We start from the raw sequence: 21841 nt of genomic DNA, 5'->3' as shown, positions 1-21841 counted from the left end.
ATTAAATTGAGAAGTTCGAAATCCACCATCATCTCTCCTCCATTCCTCCGCCAGATCTGGGCGACGGTGAGGAGGAGGTTGTGGCCATGTAAGTTAAGAACGATGACAGTGAAAAAATCAAATTGTCTAAGAGGGGTGAATTGGACTCTATTAAAATTATTTCAACTGAAATCTAAAATAAGTAAACAACTTTATTCTTAGATAAAGAGTAAAACAATTACAACAACAAAATTTAATAAAATACTAAGCAAGAAAATATAAGCTACAACAAAAAGAAAATTGCGGAATATAAGCTTGCAAGAAAGTAAATAGATGGGTAAGAAGATATCAATTTTTTTCAAGATATCAAGGACTTTACACTCTCCTTAGTTCTCGTTGTAGCATCCACCAAGGATATCACTCTTCTTTGAGCTACCAAGACTCAAGTGTTCTATAGTGATAACCACTTCTCTATCTCTAAATTGGTGGGCTTCAAATCAAACACAAAGCTTCTTCTTAAGGCTCCCACAAGAATTCTAAAAACTCACTAAGACACCTCCAATCACCAAAACTGACTAGGTGTTGCTAACCACTAAAAGTAAGCCAATAGCTTCATTTGACCCAAATCAAACCTCAACTACAGCTGAATGCACACTTGCTACTCTCCTTGCACTAATGATGTTCTTAATCTTCAATTAAAAACTTTACAAATCACTGTAGTGCATTCCCTTGCCTTTTGATCTTACACTAAGTGTTTCAGTTCTTCTAAATGGCAAAGGCTATCAGGGAAATGAAATGAGGAAGTATATATCCGCTAGAGGCCCAACACTAATCGTTGCCTAACCACCCATATTTTTTGTGAACGACCGATGATCCGGCATGCATAGGCTCCAGACACCGGACCATCTGGTGTGAATACCCAAACTAGCCGTTATTGCACCAAATGCTCCGGTGAAGCCTCCAATATATACGGCGAACCATCTGGCATGTGAAAGTATATTTTCCACTCAACAGAAAAATCTTCTGGACTTTACTCCGGTGAAACATCCGGTATATATGTCGGACTATCCGGCATGTACAAACTTGTGAACCATCTTCTAAAAAAATCTCCGGTGTAGCCAACTTTCACCGTCGGATCATCTAGCGTGTACAAGAGCGCCGAGATAAATATTCCGATGTGTATAAGTGCTTCAGTGCCGGACCATCTAGCGTATAGAGGTTTTTCAGAATTTTATCCAATTCAAACTTATTTAAGTTCTAACTTCATTTCAACTGATGCATGGGCTTCTCTGAGCTACCTAGTGCTTGTGCATCCAACTAAATCTAAATATAACTAGGTGTCATTTATCTCCTTTGTGACACTTAGAACTAGAAGGTCCTTAGAACTAGAAGATCCTTAATCTTGACGTTCACATCTTTTGATCGCTCATCTAATCAATTAAGGGACCAAGATCGCCCAACAATATTATAAATTAAATTTTTAACTGCTTCAAAACAAACTTGTTAGACATAATGAAATAGTTGTTATTAATCAACAAAACACTTACCACTTACCTAGTGGCCTAGAAGTTATAATCTCCCCCTTTTGGTAATTAATGACAATACAAAAGAGTAAAAAATGATTTGAATGAAAATTCAACCTATCATTCTAGGCATATAACGTCGAATAATAAGTAAGGGAAAGCATAGCACTAGAACAACCTATCATGCTAGTTTGAAAAGGATTGAGCTAAGCATAAATTAAACCACAATGTAATGACATACGAAATACACCAAAATAGAGAACCAGATAGCTTGTCTTACATCAAAATCCATAAAGATCCAACAAACTCCTAAACTCCCCTTGAATCTACTCCCAGTCCCCCTAACTATCCCCCCTTTGGCATCAAAGCACCGAAAAGGAAGATGACTCAACATCTGGAGCTAGAGCAGAAGAAGGAGCTGACGCTGCCGAAGAAGGTCGAATCTCAAACTGAGATCTAGACTCAGAGTCTGAGCTGGAAGAGCCGTGTCCTTGGGCGGCTATCTCCTGGTCAATCTGACTCTGCACTGCCCAAAGCGTAGATGAGGAAGATGCGCGAGAACGATCTGCTCCCTTGTTGCCTATCTTCAGGTTACCGCCCTAGGGAAGATGCGCCTGCTCCCCGCTAGGGGGAGATCGTTATGTTCGCCTCCTTCTTCCTAGCCGGCCTTGTGCCGTCCTTCTCTAAATTCTTCACTGCCGTTATTGCCTTCTACAACATCTTCTACCTCCACCTCAACCCTAATTCCATCATCATGCTCATCATTTTTGCTCACATGTGCGAGAATTTCATAGGGGTTGAGCCATGCCTCCATCTTTTCAGATTCTTCTACATGCTCAGTTACAGCTCGGGTCGGCCACCAGGAGCTACGGGTTTCATCGCTATGATGGCGTTGTGGGCTCCTACCTCGAGATGGGCTTCAAGTCGTCATGGTCAAGCTGGAGGGATGAGTGATTTTACCTTCAGGCAGAAGATTCCTTGGACAACATCTGCTTACTAGCCAGGCCAGCGTAAGTCACCGAGAACTAGGGGTGCACCCCTATGGCAACTGTAGAGCTGTTGTGCCTTGCTACTCAGGTTAAGCAACTCGTGGATGCCATGCTGTTAGGATCAGGCATCGTTCGCGACTTCATCAAGCGCCGGTTGTGACCCTTGCGGAGAAGAGCACACCCGACCTACTTGTACTCCAGCAATGAGAACGACACCCGGGAGAGCTCCTTAGGTAATGCCGCAACCATTTTCATGGCGCTTGTTGCTAATCCTACAATATCTTAGGTATCTCTTTTATTCAGATCTCCCTGATGAGGCAGTTGATTCGCGAGTCAAATTCCTAATGCTGGCTACCCCGAGGAAGAATGGCCCTCCATGAGGCGCTCAACCACTGTGTGACCTCCCTTCGTCAGAGAGGGCTCGGGTCAGATTTGTATGTTTGACCTTTTCCCGAAATTTCCACCTCCAAGCCTTCTCCTGGGTCAGAGTTCCATAGTTTGCGTCGCTGCAGGGTCTTCCCGAGGTCGATGTCTTACACCTGATCATAGAAGAGGTCAAGGAGATCGCCTAGGAAGTTAATCTTGCTGCCCGCATGTCCTCTCCGCCGCCCAGCGCCACTCTGGTCGGCCGTCAAACCAGTCGTGAAGTCGACCCAGGTGGCCACAGAGGTGACCAGACTACTCAGAGACGGGTATCGACCGTTGGTGGTGGTTCTGGGAGCAGCACCGATCAGCAGATGGTCGACTAGCATCACCCCGACCAGCCTCGCTCTGACCAACCTCTCCTTGACTAGCCTCAACTAGACCAGCCTCTTCCCGACCAGCCTCGCCCTGACCAGACCAGGGGCTTTCGGGCTGCCATCGGCGAAGTGTACGCACATGAGGGGAAGAGACCGACGGAAGACTTGAGTTCCATGGGAACATCTAAACGCGTCAGTGGGACACCAATCCTTGGTGGCTCATCAGTGGCCTTGGCTTCCCCGCCCAGCGGCTTTATGAGGACAAGACTTGTGCTTACTCCTCCACTAACGCGGTATGTTCTTTGGTTAGGAGTGGATCCTTCGAGCTATTCATTAACTTTGTGGCCCATGGTCGTTGCAGGTCCTTAACCCTACCTCCGGGCCTAGTCGTGCCAGACGCAGCTCCGATGTCAGGAGCATTGATTGTGACTTTCAGGCACGCAGAGCTAGTCACGGAGCCCGTTATGGCCTCCGACCTGCTCTCCCTACTCGACTGCTTCCTTGCCTCCATCCGCAAGCTGATTATCGAGAAGGAGGTGGCAGATGACCAATGCACCAAGCTGTAGAAGTGGGTGGCCAAGGAGAAGAAAGCGCGACTCCTGCTTGAATAGGGAAACACCAAGCTCCAACGGGAAAAAGACATGCTCACTATTGAACATGCTAAGCTTAAGGAGAAGGAACGTAGGATACGTAGTATTCTTGAGGAAGCCTTTAATGATATTTGGAGGCCTTTGAGGACTGTCGGGCTGGATGCCCCCAACCCAAAGGAAGAAAGGACTATTGAGGGCTGGGCCTTCGCCATCTGTGTCCTGATGGAGAGGTTTGCTCAGCTCCCGAGCATTCTGGCGGAGAGGACATCACAGGACGTAGTGAATGTGGCGAAGGCCGCAGCGGTGTACGTCCTCAAGTACAACTGCAGCCGTGACCCCAACTTCAACCTCGAGACCGTCTGTGAGGGGATCGCGACAATAGGTCCCATAGAAGCGGAGAGGCTGGAAGAAGAGTGCCAAGGGCTAGTGTGTTACGTAGGATCCATCTTTCGGGTGGAGACCATCGAGGAAGCTGATGAAAAGGAGTAAACCTTGAATTGTAATTTGGGCCTGAATCTTGTATGAATGAGGCTTTCAACTTCTCTTATGAGCATGTGTCGTTGTTGTGGTCGCAGGGTCCTAGAATTGACTGAACCACCTACCCGCTCTAAGCCCATGACCACGCCTATAGACAGAGTGCATTCAGAGACGTTCGAGCTACCTGCTCACTCTGAGCCCCCGGCCACGTTTACTCACTACTTCGTTGAACAACGTAGTCGGGAAGCAGTGGCCAAGTGCGATCTTAGGTTTGTGGTCCAGCGAAAGATCCTGGAGAGTGACCTCCGATGTGCGTCGATCTTACCACCACTCAGTCACGTGTAGTCCTAGGCTAGCCAAGCTAGGCTCGACTAGCTGATCCCTGTGAGGTTCACGACCTGTTTGCTTGGTCAGCTTGTCGTGAGGAGCTACTCACGACGCAGAGAGACCTAGAGCGGGTGACTAGAGAGAGCAACTAGCGATGAGAATACTTCTACAATCGCCTCAGCTGGGCTTTTACACCCTTTGACTCGCTGCTGCGGTCCGTCGGCATTCAGGTTCGCCTAACTCCTAGAGACAATGTGACTGGTCACGTTGACTGGTTTTTAGCAGCCTCTGAGGGCGAACTTGAGCATAGGATTTGCGACACTTTTGGCGACCACCTTTTGATGTCAGAGTCACCGGCGCATGTCTTGCCCTTGTCTGCATCCTTGACCATATCCCCGCCCTAGACCTTGCTTTGGTAGTTGTTTTCGGCTTTCGTGGGATTGAGAGGACCACGAAGAAGCTTGGTGCTCTCGCAGATTCATTCCTGTACGCAGCTCACTCCCTCCTTTGGACTATCCAGTTTGACCTGTTGAGGGGCATCTTTGGATCCTAGGGATACTAAATGAAAATGTTAGAAACAACCCCTGGCCAATACCCGAGCAGTTATTTTGTAATGTTAGGACATGCTTTTATGTAAACTTTCCATGTGTTCAAGTGGCGAGTGGGTTCAGAGTGCCCGTTACAATTAGGGGGACCAAGGCTTTCTATACCGCTCGCTAGTTAGGTTCGTGGTTCCTAGGACAACTCTTGGCACAACAAGCCCTTCGGTGGTAACCAGCGCTCGACCCGAGTTTGGACTTGTGGCTTTTATTACCCCCTTCCAACCATATCTTTGAAACTGCGCGAGTGGCAACTTGAATTCCCTCTCAACGGTTTGGTACTCACTATAAATATGAACATGCAAAATAACTAGTAGTACGGGAAAGCAGGGAAAAAGGACTATATCTAAACTGCTCTAGCCCCTGACTGCCTGGTCGGCGGGAAAGCTGTTGACCAAGCGGTCAAGCTCTTGAATTGGAAACACTTACAATATGTCGGGAGACCGCTCTCATCTGTGAAATCTTGTAAAATAAAGAGTCTGGTTATTGAATTGGAAAAACTTACAATCTCTTATTCCACGCTCGTCTTAAAAGATCCTGCAAAATAAAAAATGCGTACTCACGCTCGAGCAGCCTTATACCTAGAACTTGCACAACTGATCGATGTTCCAAGAATTGAGCAATTCACGACCATCCTCTATGGCTAGCTTGACTACACTAGGTAGGGTAACCTCGACCAATGTGTAGGGCCCCTCCCACTTAAAGGAGAGCTTATTTCGATTCGCCTTATTCTGAACTTTTCTTAGGACTTGGTCTGCTCCCGCATCCGGCTGTCGTGGTAGCGCCTGAGGCTCTGTTGGTTCGGGCTGCTCGAATTAGAGTACGATCATGAAACTCTTTGATCAGGTTTATGTCATCCTCTTGTCGAGCCACCTGGTCACCATCCGAGTAGTTGGCCACTCGAGGAGACTAGATGGCGATCTCGGAGGAGAGCATTGCTTCAGCACCATAGACTAGAAAGAACAGAGTCTTGGTAGTGGCTCAGCTGGGGGTCATTCATATTGACTAGAGTACTGTGGGGAGTTCGTTCACCCAACACCTTGAGTAGCTCTGAAGCCGATTAGAGACTCGGGCTTTGACCCCTTGTAGTATCATCCCATTTTCCCTTTCGACCTATCCATTTCTCTGAGGGTGTGCCACCGACGCAAAGCATACTTTGGTTCCGATCTCTTTGCAGTAGTCTCAGAAAGTGCTACTGGCAAACTGAGTCCCGTTATCCGTAACTATGCGGTTAGAACTACCAAACTGCACTACCAACCCACGTATGAATTTGATCGCTGCTGCAGTGGTGATCTTCCTGACGGACTCAGCTTCAATACACTTAGTGAATTTGTCGACTGGCACGAACAGGAATTCTTAACTACCAGGGGCTTTAGGGAACGGTGTAGCATCTAGGCCCCCAAGTAAGTGGTAAGTTTTTCAGTGATTAATGACAATCGTATCATTGTGACTAACATGTGTGTTTTAAAGGTTATCAAAAAATTTAGTTCACAATGATGAGTGGGTCTCTTAGTCTCTAAGGTGATATAATGGACGATCAAAGGACATATGCATCAAGATTAAGGATCTTCTAGTTATAAGTGTCACAAAGAGAAAAAGGACACTTAGGGTAGTTTAGGTCTCTTTTCTTAGTCTTTTGACTGTACTATAAAGGGGGGCTAAAAGTTGTAGCTTGACCTAGTTGAGTCTAGATAAGGTTGGATGCACACTTGTGAACTTATAACACTAAGTAGCTCAAAGAACCTCATGGCTAAGATGTTGAGAAGTTAGAGCTAAAGATTGCTTGAATTAGACGAGCTCAAAAAAATTTCAGTACACCGGATGGTCCGGTGTTACCAGAGATGAACACGCCGGAGTACTTCTCATATCAAGGCAAAAAGATCTTAAGTACACCAGATGGTCCAACGATCTAAGACTCATTAACACCAGAGTATTTTTGTGTGGTGACGTAGCACAAAAACATTGAAGTCCACGCCAGATGTTCTGGTGTGTAAAGAAGGCTACGCTGGAGCATTTTTTTGCAGAGAGGGTTTCAGCGAGATATTTGAAGTTTATGCACGCCGGATGGTCCAGCGTGTACACTGAAGTATATGCCAGAGTATTTCTTACAAAGAAGAATTTCAATGTCTGGATTTCATGGTTCCACACGCCGGATGATTTGGTATATGCCCGAAGGCTTCGCTGGAGTGTTTAACAGGCTTAACGGCTAATTGACAGCTGGCAGTTGGGATTGTTTGAAGAGGATACACGCCAGATGTTCTGGCATGTGTAAGTCAGTGCACGCCATTCATAGAAAAATGGGGTAGTTGGACAATGGCTATATTTGGATCTCTACCCTATAAATACCCCCTAACTCGGTCTCAGTTCGATCTCTTGCAACCCAGAGGAGCCTATACATTGTGTGTATCATTAAGAAGCAAGAGAGAGCACTTAAGTGATTTGTAAAGTCCCTAAATGAAAGATTAAGGACATCATTAGTGCTTTGAGAGTAGCAAATGTGTATCTAAATGTAGTTTAGGCTTGATCTAGGTCAAGTGAAGTTATTGACTTGTTACTCTTGGTGGTTGGCAACACCTAGCCGGTCTTAGATGATTGAAGTGGTCTCGGTGAGCTCTTAGAGTTCTTGTGGGAGTCTCAGGAAGTGCAATGTACTTGGTTCGATGCCCGTCAATCCGAAGATGAAGAAGTGGCAATCATGAGTGAGCACTTGAGTCTTGGTAACTCAAGGGGAAGTGATATCCTTGGTGGATGCTCCAATACGGTCTATGGGGAGTGCCAACTCCTCGATACCTCAGAAAAAAATTGGTGTCATCTTGTCCATCTTTCTTCTTTTCCGCATTTACTTTGAGAATTTACATTCTTGCAAGCTTTAATTCCGCAATTTACTTAGTGTCTTTGCTTGCTTGTTTTGTTGCTTTACTTATTCGCGTAGTTGCATTAAATTTCATCTAGGATAAGGTTGCTATTTGTTTTAGTTTTTGGTAGAAGTATTTTTAATTAGTGCCCAATTCACCCCCCCCCTCTTGGGCCATTCGATCCTTTCAAACGGTCTCACGATATCGAGCCTCTAAACAGCGAAAGGCCAAGAAAGTGGTATGGTTTACAGTGCTTAGGCTGGTAGGTTGGTACGTCGACTATGGTACTAACATGACTCCCACCGTTTCACCAGCTCGCAAGCAACCTAGGGGCCGTGGACCAATAAAATCCTTGTCGTAACGCTTTTCCGACTAGAGTACAGTATGAAGCATAGCTACCACATATGCCTCCATGGATTTTAGAGAGCACTGTGCTCCCTTCTTCCTGAGTGATGTATTTTAGTAAAAGGTCGTTGCTCCCTCTATGGTGAAGGTGTCCCTCTACCAAGGATTATCTACGGCTCGCCGTGTGACCTTTTTTGCTGACGTATCATCGTTAGAGACTGCTTGATTCTGAAGGTACTACAAGATCTGATCCATTTAGGTCGTACCCGAATCAAGTAGGGTGACCACATGATGATCACTCGAGGTCGATGGCACCAAAGGAGGCATTGCCTCAAATGGTTTTTCCTCTGGTGCTCCGTTTCCAAGCGGAGCATTTCCTTCACCTTGGCCTAAGACCATGGTGGATGGTCGTGTGAGTCTTTCTTTAAAGACTCTGACCGGGATAGTTTCGCTAGAAGAAGCTAGACTAGCCAGCTCATTGGCTAGAAAGTTGTCCTTGCAAGGGACATGCCTAACAAAGTCGATAAAGCATCGCTCCAGCTTTCTCACTTCGGAGAGGTATGTCGTCATTATTGGATGAGAGCATTGAAATTCCTTTTGTACTTGGTTCACAACCAGCAGCGAGTACCCTATCACTAATAAGAGTTTTGTCCCAAGCGCGGAGGTAGCTTGCATTCCGGACAAGAGGCTCTCATATTCCACAAAATTGTTAGTGGCTGAAAAACATAATTGAACTGCATACCTGAGGAAGTTGCTAGTCAGTGAGGTTAGGACCACTCCAGCCCCCGCTCCCTTCAGTGTAAATGACCCATCAAAGTGCATGGTCCAGTACTCATCTACCTATGGTCGTTCTTCCTGCTCAGGCTCAAAGTATGAGTACTCAACCACAAAATTGACCAGTGCCTGGGACTTGATAGCCGTTTAGGGGATGAACTGAACTGAATACCGAACTCCCCAAGCTCTATTGCCCACTTTGCTGTTCTTTCTGTTGCATCCCTATTGTGGAGAATTTCTCTAATCAGGAGCGAGGAGATTACCTTGATTTTGTGAGCCTAGAAGTAGTGTTTGAGCTTACTAGAGGCCATCAGCACGACGTATAGTAGCTTCTGAGCCTGTAGATATCGAGTTTGTGTGTCATATAGGACCTCAGTGACAAAGTGCACTGGTCGCTGAAGACCTTCTCGTTCGATGACCAGGGCTCAGCTCGCGACCTGTGGGGTAGCTGAAGCATAGAGCAAGAACTCCTCATCTAGTCGAAGAGCGGTTAGTACAGGAGGGGACGAGAGGTACCTTTTGAGATCCTGGAAGACCGTTTCTGCATCTGGCGTCCACAAGAAGTGGTCGCTTTTCTTCAAGAGCTTGAAGAGCAGCATCTCTTTCTCCCCTAGCCTCGAGATGAACCTGCTCAAAGCCATCATACACTCTGTTAGTTTCTATATTTCCTTTAACCTGGTCGGGGATCTTATTTGGTCGATGGCTCTGATCTTGTTGGGGTTCGCCTCTATTTCTCAACTAGATAGGAGGAACCCGAGCAATTTCCCTAATGGGACTCCAAACGTGCACTTCTTCGGGTTCAACTTCATGCGATACTTTTGAAGGTTGTCGAACGTTTCTTGGAGGTTCACGACTAGGTCGTCCCTGGTCCTACTCTTGACAATCACATCATCAACATATGCGTTAACGTTTCTACTGAGCTGTAGTTGAAGAATGAGCTGAATACAATGCTAGTAAGTGGCACCAACGCTTTTTAAACCAAAAAACATTTTTACATAGAAAAAGACCCTGAAGGGTGTTACAAAAGTAGTTTTTTCCTCATCTTATCGATACATGCTAATCTGGTGGTACCCCGAACGGGCATCTAGGAAGCTTAGAAGATCGTTGTTGCCGGTTGAGTCAACAAGCTGGTCGATCCAGGGTAGAAGGAAGTGATCCTTCGGGCATGCCTTATTGAGGTTGGTGAAGTATACACACCTCCTCCACTTATCATTGTGTTTTCGTACCATGACTCGGTAAGCCAGCCACTCTGGGTACTACACCTCTCGGATGAAGCCTGCTTCCAGGAGCTTGTCAATCTCCTCACGAAGTGCTTCTTTTCGGTTGGGTGCAAACCAACATACCTTTTATTTTACTGGTCACGCATCAGGTCGTACCGAACTTGTGATCATGTCCCTAGGGACTCCAGGCATATCAGATGGATTCTATGAAAAGACAGTTGTGTTTGTCTAGACGAAAGTGTTGAGCACGAATTTCTATTTGGGGTCCATGCTCGCCCCAATCTGGACTGTCCTAGATGGGTCAGAGTCATCGAGGCAAACAGTCTTGACCCGATCGTCTGGACTGGTGATGACATGTACCTTCATTGTGCGACCTCTAGGCCCGGCGTTCTCGGGTAGGGACCCGGGAGTCAGCTCAACCATGTTGAGACTCCTCTTATCGCAATGTAGGGTCATCTATCATTGCTGAAGACAGTAATGGATCCTGTCGGACCAGGAATCTTGATGACCTGGTAAGCGTAGTGGGCGGCGGCCATGAACCAGGCCATCGTTGGTCGCCCTAGGATCGCATTGTAAGCGGTCCCGAAGTTTGCCACAACGTGCAAGACCTTTTCGATCCAGAAGTTGCTCGGCGAGCCAAAGGTGACAGGCAGCTCAATTTTCCCCAATGGTTTTGCTAAGGAGCCGGTGGTTATTCTGAAGAACAGGGGAGGGTTTCAACATGCTGCTGGGAATCTGCAGGGCGTCCAGCGCATCGGTGAAGAGGAGATTGATGGAGCTCCCTCCATCGACTAGTATGCGACCCAGACGGATGTTCTGCAACGTTGGTTTGACCACGATGGGGTAGCGACCAGGGTTTGACCTATGCGGGGTGGTCAGCATGGCTGAATGTGAGGGGTATGTCCGACTACTTTAGGTGTGGGCTTCGGCCTCGAGTGGTCGCCCACACCTCATGGACCACAAACTTGTACTCCCTATTCAAGGAATATTTTGCGGTGACCCCGAAGATATGGTGGACCATGTGATCGGCCTGCTAGAAACCCAGCGCCGACCAGGGTTCAAAAAACCGTTGGTAACCGCTCAAAAATCGCAGTTACCCACCTTCCCGGTCCGGTCCGGTTTCAAAAACTGCTCGGTAACCGAAATTTGAATTCAAAAAATTCGAAAAAATTAAAAAAATTAAAAAAATTAAAAAAAATCAAAAAAATCTTTAAAAAAAACTAGACATAATTCTAAGAACTTCTGTGAAATTTTTTTTTCAAAAATAATGTCGTTTGCATCATATTCTATAGGGAGAAAGTTTGAAAAAAAATGAAAAAAATTGAAACGTGCGGCTCAATTATTAACTCACGTTAAGGAAAAGTGTAACATGCAAACACATATTTTTCTTGTATAAAACGTATTTTAAGAGAATCTTTAAAATTGATTTCACTTTATTTAGAGTTTTATTAAATTCTCTATGATTTTTTACAAAGTGCACAAGCATAAAGTGAATATGTTAAGAAACATCACTGTAATTAATTTTTTCATGTCTACTATTATTTTTTCTACGTAAATCATAATATAAATAAGCTAATGAAAGTGGTTTCACTAATTTTTAAGGTGTGATGGGTCAGTTATGAATTAATCTAGTCGCAACACATTTACACAATCATGCATGTTACAATAACTAATTCATGAGTTCATATATTTTTAAAAGATATAGGATCATCTAAGAAGACTAACAAAATTAGTTTCATGATTTTTGGATTAGCAAAGAGTAAACTATGCATTTACCTTGGTTTAACAAATAAAATTTCTCACAGAAAATTTTGAACTTTTTTATGAGTATAAATACTTTTATCATGTAGATCATGTTACAAGGAAGCCAACAAAATTTGTTTCACTTGATTTGAAGCTCGGATGAATTAGTTATTGATTTTACAAGATTGAACCCTTTTTTAGGGTTTTTGTTGAACTGCGCTGAAATTCGATAAAACCGCTCGATAAATCAAGAAAACCGAGCGGTTACCGACCCAAACCGCTTGGTAACCAACCGAATAAAAAATGTGAGAAAATCGCTCGGTAACCGACCCAAACCGCTCGGTTACCGAGAGGGCAAAAACATGATTTTTCGCAAAAATTTAAAATTTGCCAAATGAATTTTCTCCGAATTTTTTTGAATTTTTGACCTGTAACCGCGGTTATCGCGCATTTTCGGTTACCACCGGAGCTCGGTAACCGAGCTCCGGTCGGTAAATGGAACCCCTGGCGCCGACTAGTCGGGGTCGGCCCCATGTTCACTATTTTCATCGCGCCTGTGCCAGCACTCCACAAGCTCCTTATTGATGATGCCCTGCACGACCTTGCATTCGGTCAGGTCGTGGGCGTTGTTACAGTGTATCGGGCAGTAGCCTTGGCCCTTTCTTCCATCCTTTTTCTCGAAGTGCCAGCACGATTGGCTGGTCTACTTGACCACCATAACGTCGGGAGGTCCTGCCTTGCGTTTGTTCTTCTTTTTCTCCTTCCGGTCGACCCCCTTGGAATAGGTTGGCTGGTCAGATGGCTGTCGTGGCTTTCCATTGATATGATGCTCTTGGGCCTCAGCGGCCTGCGCACACTTGTCGGTGAGCTCGAAGAGCTTAGTAGTCCTTCAGACTTCCTTGGTGGCTAGCTTCTCGACCATCTTCTGGTCTCTAACCCCCCTCCGAAACGCTATGACCATGGACTCACTCGTGATCCTTGGAATGTTATTCTGGCGTACGGTGAAACACCAAATGAAGTCTCGTAGTGACTCACCCTATCGCTGCCTGACCAGATACAGGCCATCCTCGACACCTGGCCAGGTGTAGGCCCCCTAGAAGTTTGACAAACTGGTTGTACAAGTCCTCCTAGGAGTGAACTGACCCATGGGGAAGGTTCATAAGCCAAGACTAGGCCGAGCCAGTCAAGGCGGTCAAGAAATAGTTAGCCATGACTTTTTTGCGGCCTCCCACAGCCTACACCATGGTGGTATAGATCTGCATGAACTCCTCCGTATTGGTCGAGCCATCATATTTTTTAGCTAGGACCAACCAAAACTTGTCCGGCCAGCGCACCTCTCTGAGCTAGGAGAATTGGGTGTTGCACCCTATCCCTTAATGAGAGGTTGATTGCTGATTGACGACGACACATGCTCAGGGAGAGAGACGGTGATCTTGCGGCCCGGGCGATGGGTTGGAGGAATCTGACGCCTCCCTATGAGGGGGAAGGTGAGTGGTAGGGTTTCTTGCCCTTTCCAGCTCATGCTGAGTGCGATCTCCCTGCTCTTTGTTTGCCCTCTAACCCTAGATCAGGTCGTGAAGGCTGCATTGGTGAAGAGAGTCGAGCAGGTTGGTGGGTTGGCTATCCTAATGTGACAAGGGTCTCTGAGCATTTCCTATCTTGGAGGGAGCATGAGATCTTTCCTACCGCAGGACCTACTACAAGTCTTGGTGATCGTGACCTTCACCAGCTCTTGTGACGGACGTGGTGTTTGCTGCCACGGTTTAGTGTCGGGTGGTCTCAACCAGGAGGGCGAGATCACGCAGTCATGGGGATACTGTTGAACACTCTGGTACTGCTACCGGTGGATGGCCTCGTAGTCAAGCTGCCAAGCGCAGAGCACCAACATATCATGAGGAAGGGAGCCCAGAGCGCCCACATGGTGTGACGGCCTTGGTGATGATGATGCCACAGACTGCGCCCTATGCGGGAGTTCCTCTGGATGGCACTGTAGTTTTTGGGGCTATATCAGAGCGCCTCCCAGTTCGATGCTAGGCTGGTTTCTCTCTAGGCATAAGGATTAGGGCTCATTGATAGTACCCAGAGCACTAGGGCTTCCACTACCCCTGCTGCATGGTTAGCCATGCAAACTTCATGTTGAGTCTCATAGTACCCCCTGCTGCATGGTTAGCCATGCAAACTTCACGTTGAGTCTCAGAGCCTTTGGACTCCGATTCGATGTCCTATGCTTAGAGCACACCGGGCTCATCTGGGTCGTACCCCATGATGAACACCTTGCGGCGACTGAGGTCTTCAGAGCGGGACTCAGCTGTTATCGTGGATCCGGCCATGGGTAGCCTAATGAAGTTATCAGCACTTACCGAAATGTGAAAATACGCCCCCTACCTGGCGCGTCAACTATCAAGAGTTAATCCCTAACAATATTTCTGGGGTATACCAGACGATGGGCGTGTGATCGACATGTTCGGTGTGTGTGTGTATGAACTCAAGAACACCAAGGTTATTCAGGTTTAGACCTCTCATGAGATAACAGCCCTATGTCATGTGTATTCTTTTATGGATAGTATAAATCTGTTTACATATGTGTTCCTCTCTTCTTACAAGCCCGGTCCTACCCTCTTTATATAGCAGGAGTGGTGTACATACAAATAGACTGTGCCAATAATGTGATCGGTCTAACCCTGACAAAACCAACTACCCCTAGCTAGGGTAGGTATGTAGACCCTACACTGGTCGACTGGCCTGCCCTGTCCCATCACCCTACATCGCATACCCACTTGCGACGCCGTCCCATCTGTCGTGCAGCACCATGCCTATCTGTAACGCCATCTCGTAGCATTTAATGCTATGGCACGGGACACTACCCATCTGCGTCGGTCAGGACTTTGTTCACCGGAGGAGGTGCCTGGGGAAGGAAAACACTTGAATTTGAGTAGATACCATTTAATGTGACTTGATATGTTAAGATGAAATATCTACCCTGCGACTAGTGAGGTTGTTCGCAAGGTTTACCTCCGTAACTAGGGGCTGGTCGCGAGAGCCTTACCTGGTCGCGCGATAGGGCCACAGTATTTGAAAAAATATCTACTGCCAGCTAGCACTCTCTTGTGCGGACTCCCCCTGGCAGGGGACCCCCTTATTCTATACACCGATAATTCTCTTCCCAGAGATAAATATATGCTCCGAGAATTACGGAAAACCCTGGGTTACTCGGATATGGTAACCATCCATTATTCATTGTCACCTTTTACTTGCAACACGTGCAGTTAAGGAAGATAAGAAGTCCATACTGCCAAATGAAGGTGCCGGTGATTCGGTGTTATCTTCATTCTCTTCCACATGGTACTCAAGCATCAAATCGCTTAACAAGTCTTTTATTTCAGCAACCTTATCCTCACAAACTTTACCAGTTGTACCAAATAACCACTCAAAACATATAAGCAACATTAAAGTTTTGAATCAAGGATCAAGAATAGTTGTTATTCCCATTAATCCTTGAATGTCAGACCAATACGTATCAAAATCTTCTATCATATTAGCTAACATGGCTTCTACTAATGGATTGCCACAAGACGACCATTGCCTGATTTTTGTTCTAATCTCAAAAAATTTGGTGAAGTAAATATTGGCAATGACATACTCAGTTCCAGAAAATAATTTAGTTATGTTATTAAATAGTCTAAGCCTTTCTGCAGCATCTGAAGCAAATTGCCATTATTCCTCACTTGGCAAACAAGTATATTGCCTATCTATATGTTTTGCTCTCTTGAAACAGCCTTGTAGGGCAATGCAATACTAAGCATTTTGAAAGTTGAATTTCATCTATTTTTGCAATCAAGGCCTATCTTTTATCAACACTAACTTTGACATGCTTAACTATCTCCTCAAACTTCTCTATCCTTTTTGGTGTGGTTATCCAATAAGCTACACTTCCATGAATATTCTTAATTGTATCTTTTAGCTCTTTTAAACAATCCTTAACAATAAAATTAAGGATATGAACACAACAGCGCATGTGTAACACTTCCCCATCATTCGTAAGCTTACTTTTACCAATCTTTCCCACAAGCATAGGAATTCCCGCAACATTTGTAGTGCAGTTGGAAAGCGTCACAGTGGATATCTTCTCATCAAGATTCCACTAGACCAAGGATTCATAGAGTTCTTCACCAATGACTTCGGTAGTGTGAGGAGCAAGAACATAAATAAACCAATATATGAAATCAAATTAACAACAGAAATCTGCAATAAAATGCAAGCATATTGACAAGTAACAATAATTACCTCATGATGATATTTCTAAGTATCATCAATGAAGTGGATTATTATGGGAATATAACCTCTCTTTTGAATGTCAAAGATCCACATGTCAGTTGTGATAGCCACCCTAGAATTAATTCCAGCCATGTATTGAATGGCTTTCTTCCTCTCCAACTCATATTACACCATAATGTCATTTCTAAAACAAAATGAAAAAACTTAAGAAATGCATTTAACACTTGAACAAAGCATAATAAAACAATATTACAAGTTATATACTCATATACCTTATTGTGTTCCTAGTCCCAATCTTGAATAGTAGTTGAGGTGCACTTACAAATATCCTAAAGCCGAGATGGTCAACCATGCTTAAGGGGTACTCATGGAGTATTATCATTACACAAAGTTCTTTTCTAGCTATGTCTTGATCAAACGTGTAATTCTCCATCGATATCTTCCCCAAATCTATGGAACCAAACCTCAAAGAAGATTGAGCCAATGTCTTGTTTCCCATCAACTTGATCTTTTTTAAGTGGGAATGTCTTCAAATGATCACGAAGGTGCTTAGTTTCATTCTTTGTTTCCACAGAGAGCTTCTTAAAACAATGCACTCATTTCGCCTTAGTTGTGCCCATGTATTTCACTCTCTTAAACTCTTTCCAAAAACCGAAGTGAGTTTTCTCTTTGACCCTAGATTAGCACAATCTTATTCATCTTCTACTTCAATCTCCTCTACATCATCATCTATGGGAATTGGTTCTGAGCCATTCACAGATTCTGGACAAGAATCTGATTCTAGATATAACGCTTGAGACAATGGAGATTGACGGTGACTGTTACTCCCACTCCCACTAGTTGTAGATATTTTTTTCAACCTACACCAAAATATGGTAAGTGCCCATTTATCTCAAAATGAATCATCTAAAGAATTATCTGCAAGCACTCTTAGATATGAGAGATGAATATTTGTTTCCTTTATTCTGCAGCCATGTTTACTAGCTGCAGACAATAGGAATTGCAGTATTATTAGGAAACATAATATATGAAAGTCAAAGATATCTTTGTCAGATGCATGTCTATTAAGATCAATCCACCTGTACACTATTTTGCTAGTTTGAGGATTAATGACAAACTACACAGCAGCAGCTACTACTGCAGAAACCCCTTTCACTGCCAGCTCCAAACCACCTTCACTGCCAATTTTGGAGCTGACAGTGGGCAACGGGCAGTGATAGTCGTGGACTATCACTGCCGGCTCGGTGGACTAGCAGTAAAGGGCCTTATCACTGCCGGCTCAAGGATTCTGCCGGCAGTGATAAACCTAAAATCATTGCTGGCTGAAGGATTCAGCCGGCAGTGTTTTGCCTCTCCTCCCTCCCCTCCTCCCTCTCTCTGTCCTCTCTGTACTCCCTCTCACTCCTCGATCTCTCTGTCTCTCTCTCTCAATACATGCATACAATGATACATATATTTAATGTAAATCAATAATAAATGCACCTCATTAATACATAGTAATGAACACATATCTCAAGTCATAGGAATCGACAAACACACATATATACATAATAATTCTCACAGGTCACCCCCTGAAAAGTCGATCGAGTTCAGCCAGTCCAGTATCCCTCTACTTGTACCTCTACTTCCTCTCCCGCGATGAGGACCGCATCTCCGCACTATCGACTGTTGCCGTGTGTACATCCAGGGACACGGGGGGGGGGGGCGATGGTGGTGGAGCGTTGGACCCGGCCACACCTGATCGACCACAGCGTCGCCTAAGCTCCAGGCTCGCCGGCGTGTCAAAGACATCGAAGTCTAACACCTGAACGCCTCTACGGTTTGAGCCTTCGGCCTCCTCCACAGCACACTGACGGGCCACCCTCTTATCCTCCTCCTCCTGGGTACGCTTACAAGACGCAGCTTCTTGCTCCTCCGCAATGCACAGCTAATGGGCCAGCCCCTCATCCTCGTCCTGGGCACGCTTCCTGGCCGCTGCTTCATGCTCCTCCTTCGCATCATCATTGGAAGGCCATCTCGTCAATACCAACTTCGCACCATACATAGTAATTTATATCATTCATTAATAAAATAGTAATTAATGACATATATTAATATCGTGTCATTTGGCGAAATATAATACGTTGTCAAGCCCCTTGGTAGCCTTCCTCCTTGTCGCATACTCTCTACTAGAAGGAATGGTGTTATATGAAGATCTGTGACACGTGGAAGGCACGATCGGTTCATAAAACTCGCCGTTTGGGTTGATAATATGTTATAAGAAGAACCCGGTGATCTATTCTTGAAGGGTATGCATTTCTGCAGGTTGTCGGCCAACATCTCCTCTAGATCATCATCGACCAACGTATCTCCGGCAGGGGGCATATCGGTGTATTCATCAGCTGGCATATCGGTGCACAAGTCTTCGTCTTATCTGCCAATGTATTGCCCTTCCTGTATGATCTCAGCTTCATCGTGCTCGGTCCAATGAGTATAACCAAGCATAGAGCCCCTTTGCATCAAGTGGGAATGTATCTGCAGGGTGGTGGAAAACTGCTTCTTGTTCTCCCAATCGACGCATGGACATCACATGTATTGAAAATGTGTATTTGACTTGTACGTTGCGGCTTGTACTAGGAAATAATCCACGCCGTTCTTGTACTCTGTGCTCACACGTCTCGCATCGTACATCCATCTTCTGTCCATCTACAATTATATCATTATTGTAAATCTAAATTCATAACATCTAGAAAATTTTACGATCACCACCAAATAAATTATCTCGTCATCTCCTACAGGCAATTGGCCCAGGTTGGAGGAGCCACCTTTTGTATGCTTTCGTGTACGCTTCCGATGAGTATTTGTTGGTGTTGTCCCTAGAAATTTTTTTTATTATTAAATCCTTTTGTAGGAATAATTACGTAAAAATAAAAAACGCTCATACATAAAGTTTATATATTGGAGCTTGCTAATTAAATAAAATATAAAACATATAATTGGATCTTGCTACATACCAAAATATAATGGAAAAATTTTCTAATTCATTAAAAATCACAATAAATACGCTCATACCTAAAGTTTTCATATAGGAGCATGCTAATTAATTAAAACATAAAAATATAATTGGAGCTTGCAACATACCTAAATATCATGGCTAATTTTTCTAAGTCATTATAAATAAAAAATAAATATGCTCATACCTAAAGTTTCTATATAGGAGCTTGCTAAATTAATTAAAAAATAAATATGCTCAAACATATAGCTAATGTAAATCAATAATAAAGACACTTTCCACCATAAGCTACTAATTGAAGCTTCCGTATAATAAATGAGATATAATTGCATATACATTATCTTAAAACATCATGGTCATAGGTGCATCTCTATCTTTTCAAAATCTATAGCAATTTAGCAAATAAAATTCAACTAGAAATAGATTGGAGATTAAGTAACATACCTTAGAACACCTAGGGCATGAGGATTCCTCAAAATTTTAAAGCTATTAAGAACTTGGTGACCAAAAATGGCTGCCACCGAGTAAACAGAGCTCCTCTTTGTTGTGTGCTCGGGCTTGGGGAAGGAGAGGACGACTTTTATATAGTCGAGACATCACCGCCAGCTCATATAACAAGCCGGCAGTGATGTCCTGCTATCACTGCCGGTCGGTGGATTAAACCGGCAGTGAAGATGGAGCAGGGTATCACTGCTGGCTCAAGCCAACAGCCGGCAGTGATGCCCTTATCACTGCCGGTTCGTAAGCCACGATGACTGTAATTTTTTCGCGCGGTTTATGAACCAACAGTGATGGGCCGGTATATATAGGGGTTTATGTAGTAGTGAGCTACAAATCAATAGATACAATTTTGGTTTATGTAAACCAAGTAAAATAGTAGCTAATAGTTTACTGAATGACAAGGAAATCTCAAGAAAAACAAGAAATTTAAGTCAGAGTGCAATACTTGTGAAGTAACAATACTTGAAAAGGGATCAAAACCATGTAAAATGGGAGCTTGTCACCTTGCATCCTCAAGACATATTATATCCTCATAAATGAACAAAACCTGATACAACTCCAAACAGCAAAAGGAAAACAGTTTAAACTAAAGTTTTTATTTCACTTGTTTGTAGACCATATTGAATATCCTTAGTTGTAAAATAAAGTTTGAGTGACACTACTAAAAGTCTCAGAATCTGAAATTAGAATCTGAAAAATGATCATGAAATCAATAGTGACACTAAAAAAAGTAACAATTGTGACACCAAATCATGAAATCAGAACCGGGTCTTTCTAATTTCTATACAGGTAATAGGTTTATATAGATCATAGAAGGAACATAATAGCATATCTTTATCTGTTTGTTATGATATCACCATTACTTAAAATTTGGCAGTCCATTGGATATAGTTTCAAACAATAGTGTCGAACTACAAAAATTATTAATCGCAACCAAAGAAAAAGAACAGACAACAACATGATTGTCATGTGAGCTATGACATCACAAAGCAAACAAACATGGAACAAAATCTAGATGAGTTAGTGTTCCAGTTATCTTTTTTGTGATACATGCATATACAGCAACCTAATCAGATGATTCAAATCACAGCATATTGCTTACCCCAGAGGCTACAGGTGCATGGTGTTGCGGCCAATGGGAATGCTCGAATTGGGAGATTTTGGAGGCCAGTGGTTCTTGCCAGCGATACACTTGATGATGCATCGCTTACGCTCAAGGACTGTAGCATCCGGAGCTTCAATGGGTGGCGATGACGGTGGAAGGATTAGAGAAGTAACTAGCTTGGGCACGTAGTGCTCTGGATTAGGGGCGATGTCGACGATGTTGGCTTCAACTAGAGGAGGTGTCAGCCGAAGGGTCAAAGGAGCAACTGACGAGTCTTCTTTGCCGACGTCCTTGTCCTTTGGATTCGGCGATGGGCGGTCAGTGGCAGTGGTGTCCCTTCAGGAATGTATGGGTTCATCAGATGCAGGGTTAGTAGATAGCTAGCCATTGGTTAACAAGTATGACTGTAGTACTGTACGAGGAAAAAGGAATGATGGAATGAAGGATCATCACCAACTGTCATCGTCAGTGATGCCCGAGAGCACTACCATGGAGGGGATCGAGTGGAAGAGGCAACGACTGGGATCTAGCGGTGGTGACTGACTAGAAGGGGTACTGGCGGCAATGTCCAGGATCTAGCGGCAGTGGCAGCTAGGAGGCGATTGGCCAGGAGGGGAGTGGCAGCCGATGGGGGCACAAGGTGACTGGAGCATGGGCTGATGGGTTGACAGGCCGAGGCGTTGAGGGCGATTAAGGCATAGGCGTGAGGTGGCAATGGTGTGAGACAACGAGGACACGAAACACCAAGGGCGACTTGGGCATAGGCGCCAAACACGGCACCGATGGGGCACGAGGTGCCGAGGCCGC

The sequence above is a fragment of the Phragmites australis genome, chromosome 6, assembly GCF_958298935.1.
Source record: "Phragmites australis chromosome 6, lpPhrAust1.1, whole genome shotgun sequence".
NCBI lineage: Eukaryota > Viridiplantae > Streptophyta > Magnoliopsida > Poales > Poaceae > Phragmites > Phragmites australis.
The sequence above is the reverse complement of the archived record's forward strand: the minus strand, read 5'-3'. Positions refer to the sequence as shown.